The following is an 8,121-nucleotide window of genomic DNA, read 5'->3' on the forward strand; positions in this document are numbered from 1 at the left end:
ACCTGAATGTTACTGATTTAATTAGTGTCTGTCAATCCAGCAGATCTCTGTGCTCAAATGATCAACTACTCCTAATGGTTCCGCGATCTCGTCTAAAATGTAGAGGGGATCGTGCTTTCTCTGTGGCAGCTCCTAGTCTCTGGAATGCCCTTCCTTTGTCTATTAGAACATCTCCAACTTTGGGTGTTTTCCAGAGTTCGCTTAAAACTCATTTGTTTTCTCTAGCTTTTGACAATGTTTTTTTAGCTGTGTATGATATTTGTTGTTACTATTATTAATTTTTTTTAATTTTTTAATTTTATTTTACTATTATTATTTTTCATTTGTTTTTATATTATTATTTTTTTTCTCTTATCTTTCTCCGTACAGCACTTTGGTTCCAGTCGTGGTGTTGAAAGTGATTTATAGATAAAGTTTGAGTTGAGCTGAAGGAGTCTGGACACTGGGCACTGGTGGAGCCTGGACACTGAGCAGCGGTGGAGCCTGGACACTGGGCACTGGTGCAGATGAAGGAGTCTGGAAACTGGGCACTGGTGGAGCCTGGACACTGAGCAGCGGTGCAGCTGAAGGAGTCTGGACACTGGGCACTGGTGGAGCCTGGACACTGAGCAACGGTGGAGCCTGGACACTGGGCACTGGTGGAGCCTGGACACTGAGCAGCGGTGCAGCTGAAGGAGTCTGGACACTGGGCACTGGTGGAGCCTGGACACTGAGCAGCGGTGGAGCCTGGACACTGAGCAGCGGTGGAGCCTGGACACTTAGCATTGGTGGAGCCTGGACACTGAGCAGCGGTGCAGCAGGTAGAACTGGTGGACCTGAAAGGACTAAGTCATCTGATGCCACAATATTTGCCACTATGGCTTCCTCTCCAAAGAAATCAATGAAACCCTCATCCTTTTCCACTTGCTCCTCCACATCTATCTCCTCCAGCAACTGGGAGGTCCTATCAGAGGTAGGGCACATGTCCTCCAGGGGCTGACTATTCTGCCTCAACAAGTACTGCACTCCAATGAGCTCCCCTGAGGAAATATTTGTAACAGGAAACATTTTTAAAGGAAATTAATCAGAAAGGTTTATTCTGAAATGCAGTAAATATTTTTGTTGTCAGCTTCTGCATTAACAAAAAATATATAATTCATAAAATATCATAAAAAGACAGGATTACTCTATATTCTACTATGTATTTTATTTTCTGCCCTGACACCAAGAACACAGAATCCAGTGTACAAAAATGCTGGTAGTATAATTTTTCTCTGATATGTCAAAATGACATTATTATTGTCCAGAAGCATTTTTAATTTTAACAAAAACATGCTACATCGTGAACTGTATTTATCTAGTGAAGCTAGGGACCAATTTCCTGCCATACAACTTATCGTAGTTCTCATTGACAGAGTTAACCAGCTCCCCTGTGTAAGTGCACAGAGTTGAAGCTCCATCTACAACAGCAGCTGCAGCCTGGTCCTGATTCCAGCGTAACAAACCTTACAGGAGATAAATCTGGAAGTTCAGGCTGTTTGCGCTGTTCCCTAGAAAAAGAAATAGAAAGCCAAACATTGTTTTGAGAAAAGGCAAAAGAGAAAATTGTATCTGCAAATATCTAAATAAACAGGAATTAGTGGCAAGATGTGTTATATTTTGACACGACAAACCTGGAATAAATCTGCTTAGGTGGCAGTGAAATGATTCCAGAGATGTGGAGCCTCTGGCACACCGATAAGTTTTTAGAACCACCCCACCCTTGTTTATGGTTCCAGTTTCCATGTAGAGCGGCACATTTGGAGGGTCCTGAATACAGGTGACCATGAGCTTTTTGATGAGCATATCAAGGAGGCGGATAGTGGTTTCCTCTCTTCGTGTTCTCCTCCTGCAGTATTGGAGCAGCTCATCTTTACTTATGTGATGGTCCAGCTCTGCCTCCGTCAGTGCAGGCCAGCCCTGTGGGACGCAGATCCCCTGCGTCCCACTCAAAAATACAGGATGACAGCCTAGCCATAAAAGCAGGGTACAACTGGTGGGCGTCAGTGGTGCACCTTACTGCCAGACGTCGCATAAAATGCCAAATGTCTAGGCGGAGGATGACATCGGGCCAGCCACTGAACCGCCTCTTCAGTTTAGTCTCTCCCACTTTCTTGCAACAGTCACAGTCCACATAAATGGCAGTGGAAGGATCAACACCAGCTCTCTGTTATCGCTCCATGAGAACCACACGTTTCAACCACTCATCACTGTGGTTCTCCCTCAGCTGGCCGATGATCCTCACTGGGCCATTCCCCATGCCCCTCTCACGCAGCAAGCGAAGAACCCGAATGTCACAGGCATACCTTGGAAAAAAGTATTCATTCAAGTATCTTATTATGAGGTATCTAATTATTGTAGGAAATATTTATCAAAAAAGGTAGCACATGAGTGAACATGACTGCAAAATAATTACTTGCATATGAGGATGACCCTGAATTCAGATCTATGGGCCAAGTCCAACTGCTGCAGCCCAGCCTGACTCCAGGACAGGTAGCTGGTTGTACACCTGGTGCAGATCAGGGTCTCTGTCACCAGGTTGTAGTATCTGTCAATATCTAACACCTGTCTTACCCTCCTGTGCAGACCACCACCACACAGCTGATGCCAGGCACAGGCAGGGTTAGTACACTGGAGCCGCACCTTCCACAGCCTATATGGCATCCAGAGCAAGAGACCCTGTGAAAAACATCTATCATGAGTTGGAGCTTGGTGGTACAACAGGGCTGGTGGTGGGGGGTGATACCACAACTGTAGGTTTTCACGCAGCTCCAGCTTTCCTTTTACACCAACCCTAAAAAGTGCTTCCGACACCCACTTCTGGTCCTGCTGTGGCATTGGCTGTGGCCACAGTAGTGGGAGATCTTCTGGCTGAGATGAGACCTGCTGATATTATCAAAAACACTGGTTTAAATAAAAGCTAAGAGAGCATTAAATGACGAAGGCATGTTTATATTTTGAATGACATCTTACTGGGCTCTGTAAATGTAATCAAATTACTGATTACTCCTTTTAAAAGTAATCACATAACTGTTATGATTACTTTATTTCAAAAGTAATTAGTAAGTAGTTACATTACTAGTTATGTTACTTTTTTTCTCCATGAAATTTATGAAATCCCAGCATACACGCTCCCGATAAATATTTGTTATTAAAGCATCAACATTCACAGAACACTGTTATTTTAACTAAAGAAAGCGGCTTCTGCGTGCTTGGGCAGAATGCCAGCAAAGAGTGCTGTATTGTAATGTGGAGTTTGGTGTTTGAGTTTTGTTTCATGTTCATGTTTTCCATGTCTTTTATTTTGTAAGTTCACTGGTCCCTTACGAATATAAAAGAGAGTGTCCTGCCACACTCTGCTGCCCTTCCTGTAATGGCGGTCGCCATTTTGAGCGTGTGGGCTGCACACTTCGCTCCAGAGTCCTCTCCTGTCCACGAGTCTGCTCCTGAGGCCTCTTCTGTCCACGAGTCTGCCTCAGAGGCCTCTCCTATCCACGAATCTGCTCCTGAGGCCTTTCCTATCCATGAGTCTGCTCCAAAGGCCTCTCCTGTCCATGAATCCAATCCAGTGCCTCCAGAAGTGGTAGCATCCGCTGCAGAACCTCCAGAGGTGGCGACATCCGCTGCAGAACCTCCTGAGGTGGTGGCATCCGCTTCCGAACTCACTGCCTGCCCTGTCACAGCCACAGAGGCCGTCCACGAACTCACAGACTGTCTTGTCACGGCCACGGAGGCCGTTCACGAATTCACTGTCTGCCCTGTCATGGCCACGGAGGCTGTTCACGAACTCACTGTCTGTCCTGTTACGGCCACGGAGGCTGCATGCTGTCAGTGTCATGCTTCCCTTGCCCTCATGTATCTCTGCCTTGTGTATGTGTCATGTTCTGATTGGTAGTCTTAGTCATGTGTCTTGTTTCCCATTGGTTTGTTCTTGTCATGTGACCCTCTTGTTTGCTATAAGTTGCCATCATGTTGCCATTGTCTCTTGTCGTGTATTGCTGTTGTAACCCGCTGTCGGTGAGTCTAGTCTGTTCATGCCTTGTCAATTCTGTTCACGCCTAGTCAAATCTGTTCATGCCTAGTCAAATCTGTTCATGCCTAGTCAAGTCAAGTCTGTTCATGTCAAGTCAAGTCTGTTCATGCCTCGTCAAGTTAATCTCTAAAAGACATCTCAGTTCAACGCAATCTCACAAATCTAGCACAATAAATATATGCATAATGAATCTTTCATAATGTCTACAATTTGTGTGTTATAATGAGAGGATTCATAACCACGCAAATTTCAGCAATGCATTGCTCAACGCTGCAAACACGTGTTAGCCTATAGCCTAAATAGAAACTGCATATGCTTGCACCTGTTAATCGTTTATAATTTATATTAGTTTATGTTACTTTTGTGCAATAGATGAATAACAATTTATTTGTTTTAGATATTGTATGTTTAGATAATCTTTGCGGGAGTCCCGTGAATAATTTTATTCTCCCGCATCCCGCACACACACGAGTGTCTACCCGCCCGCACCAGCACTCGCCCATCTTGTCCCGCGCCGCACTCTGTCGTGTCGGGTCTTGCGGGAGTAGGTCTCTAATCCACTGGCACTTGACTTGACAGTGCGTGTGCTACCCGAAACTTCGGGTTGTAATTATATTAAACATACTTTTTTGAAAATTATAACGCATTAAATTACTCCGTTACTAAAAAAGTAATCAAATTACAGTAACGCGTTACTAAGTAATGTGTTACTGCCCAACACTGTCTCTGAAGTGGAGGAATGAAGAAGGAAGAGGAGGACTGAGGTTTGGGGGATGGAGGAGGACAAGGATCAGAGGGTGGGTATGAAGCTGCGGCTGAACTGGAGTGCTCTAATGTCTGTGGAGTCAAACATTATGATTAATCTATTAAGGGGATTGCAATTTTTTTAATGAAATAAAATGATGTAGTGATAAAGTGATGATGTCATGATAAAGTCAGGATGTCTTTTATATTAACCTGAGAGGTTTTCCTCTGGGTGCTCAAATTGGGTTTTGCTGCTGCCACATGTGAGCCTCCAAACCTTGGCTTTTCAAACCGAAAAGATTTGTCATAGTCAGTGATAACAAAACCCAAACACTATAGGTAAAGGTTGAGATGTTTCAATGTCTGCAGTGACGCCTGCAATAGTTCGGTCTGCTTACCATTGACAATGTCAGTTTTGCCATCTTTGCAGGTGACACATCACTGACAGATGGTGTGCTTTGGGCAGGGGTGCTCTGTGATGCATCCACTGTGACTGGTGGATGAACCTGTGACACATGCATAAAGTGCATATATAGTCTTCCTAATATGATTTTAGATATAAAGACACATTGCTGTTGCAAACACATCTATCTATTTATGCAACTTGAAATAGACTAATTGAAGCTATCTTGTGAAATCCACAAATATATGGTGTATGAAACATAGACCTTGCCATTTCATTGGACGGGCAAAAATAGAGATCGTAACTTAATTGGTTTTTAAAAGGTAGAAGTCGGCATACTATTGGGTTAATTTTACAGACTTGTGGTTGTCAGGTACCGCCATTTCGGCCTCAGTGTACCAATCTGTAACCGACTGAGTGACCCACTCAACACAACGCGAGCCATAGCTGAGAGACCAAGTAGAAGGCCAAGACGTCGACGTTGAAAGACAAGTACCTAACAATGCCGTGCAATTGAGCCAAAGAAAGCAGGACAACAGCCGCTCCTCAAAAACAGCGGTTTCAAAGCTGCAGGTGGGCTCATCTTGGACTTGAACCCAGTTCCTCTCGCACCTAAAGTGAGAATCATACCCCTAGACCAGGGGTGCCCAAACTCGGTCCTGGAGGGCCGGTGTCCCACAGAGTTTAGCTCCAACTTGCCTCAACACACCTGCCTTCAAGTTTCTAGTATGCCTAGTAAGAGTTTGATTAGCTGGTTCAGGTGTGTTTAATTGGGGTTGGAGCTAAACTCTTCAGGACACCGGCCCTCCAGGACCGAGTTTGGGCACCCCTGCCCTAGACCAACGAGCCATCAGATGCTCTACGACCTAGCAAATGCAAAATGAAGGCACACATGGATGTGAAGCTTTCCGAGAAACTCCTTTCTGCCGTATATCCACTGGCTTGGGCTGCCTTCCCAAACCAATGTTGAGAAAAATGGCAAGAAGAAGGACACGAGGCAACTGCAGACGGCTACCCTGCAGCACAGCCCATCTGAGCCATCTCAGAAATGACACCTCATTTCAGGGCAAGCACTCTAACCCAACGAGCTAAGTGGTCGACCAAGTTTAAATTGCAGACGAGGAACAAAGAAGAACAGCGAGATGCGGGCTTGAATATGCGCAGAAGCAGCACTAGTCTTACTCGACGGCGGCTTGCGATTGGCCCAGAGAAGTCAGCAAGGATGGATACTGCTCAAGAAAAGAGGCACCCAAGCCAGAGACAGGCTCGTCCAGGATTTGAACCTGGGACCTCTCGAAAGAGAAGAACAAGCCAGCACATGTATGATTCTGGAGTCCCCCTCCAGCCATTTATTTCACCAAGCTTGATTTACAGATATTGCTCAAACAAGAGACTCCGAAGGGGGCTTGTCTGGGTTTTGAAGCCGGGACGTCTCGCACCTTAAGCGAGAATCATACCCCTAGACCAACGAGCCATGGCATGCATGAGTCTGGAGTCCCCCCTAAGCCATTTATTTCACCGTGCTTGATCTACGGATAATGCTAAAAAAAGAGGCTCTAAAGCAGGCTCGTCCGGGATTTGAAACATGGACCTCAAGCACCCTAAGCGAAAATCATACACCTAGACCAACGAGCCACTGGGACTTATACAATTGAGGTCGCCATGGCCATGTATTTCACTGTGCTTGATGCTTCAGTGGCTCAGACATCCTGCCTCTGTAGCTGGCAAGTGCAGAAAGAGGGCTCATGCAACTGGCTGGATTTCTGATAAACTCCATTTTGCCATTCCTGCACTAGCTTGGCCTGCTTTCGCAGTATAATGTTTATTAAAATGACACCAACAAAACACATGAGCTGAATTAAACGGCAGAAGGCTACATTGCCACACACATCATGCTGTTTTCGCTGAAGGAAAACTGTCTGAGGTCTGTAATGCTTCTTCACAGAAGGTAACGGTGACACCAGTCTGCTAAATTTAGTTCTATATTGTTCCTGTTCAGTTTAATATGTGTTCTAGATTCTTTGGGAACACTCACCATGTCAGATTCATCACAGGTGCATGGTTAAAGGAGGCCACTGTAGCACTCCCATTCAAGACACGCTGCCACCAGAGAAGGTTGTGACAGAAGCTCCTCTTTGCCAAGCAAAATCTGGCAGGTTCCCCCGAGATTTGAACTTGGATCACTGGATTCAAAGTCCAGAGTACTAACCGTTACACCATGGAACCAAGTAGCAGCAGGGACGTCTGACCTTCTGTTTGCAGTGTAATAATGTCTCAGAAGGAGGCACTGCGAAAAGTAACTGACCCGCGAGCATCAGAATGGTGTCCAAAAAGCCCTCCCTGCTCCCCTCTGCCAAAACCCGGGATCAAACCAGGGACCTTTAGATCTTCAGTCTAACGCCCTCCCAACTGAGATCAAGTAGAAGGACAAGACGTAGACGTTGCAATTTTTAAAAAAAATTTTATTGAAAATTATTTCAGAACAAAAATACATCAAATATTTTTGACATTAAAACACATCAAAGTATCAAAAGGTTCTCAATGAAGAACCATAAATAATAATTTCACAGAAGGCAGTTCAGACATTCAGATAACAAAACTATAATCTCTTATACAGTCATACTTTTCAAATTGTTAAAAAAGGAGATATCCAAACCAAAGTCATTAAAAACCTTAGAAACATCTGGAGTAAAAACATCATAATATTCAATTATTTTGTCTTGATAAAAGTAATAAAACAGACATTTTGCATATCTTTCCACCTTTCTTTTAAAAATTTACTATACATTCAATAAAATATTTTCTCTTTTCACTACCACTCTTCTTTCCCATATTGCACTTTTCATTAATATTACCAGCAGGTTTATAATTTTTTTATTCTTACACTGTTTATCGAGCCCCAGCATCACAACCCTACTCCATT

At 44.3% G+C, this 8,121-nt stretch overlaps 1 pseudogene; it reads right to left on the minus strand.

Moving 5' to 3' along the window:
* Positions 1-402: 402 nt before the first annotated feature.
* Positions 403-5,581, minus strand: LOC107670928 (uncharacterized; annotated as a pseudogene).
* Between the last annotated feature and the right edge of the window lie 2,540 nt (positions 5,582-8,121).

This window comes from Sinocyclocheilus anshuiensis, unplaced genomic scaffold, assembly GCF_001515605.1.
Source record: "Sinocyclocheilus anshuiensis isolate Anshui unplaced genomic scaffold, SAMN03320099.WGS_v1.1 scaffold1503, whole genome shotgun sequence".
Taxonomy (NCBI): domain Eukaryota; kingdom Metazoa; phylum Chordata; class Actinopteri; order Cypriniformes; family Cyprinidae; genus Sinocyclocheilus; species Sinocyclocheilus anshuiensis.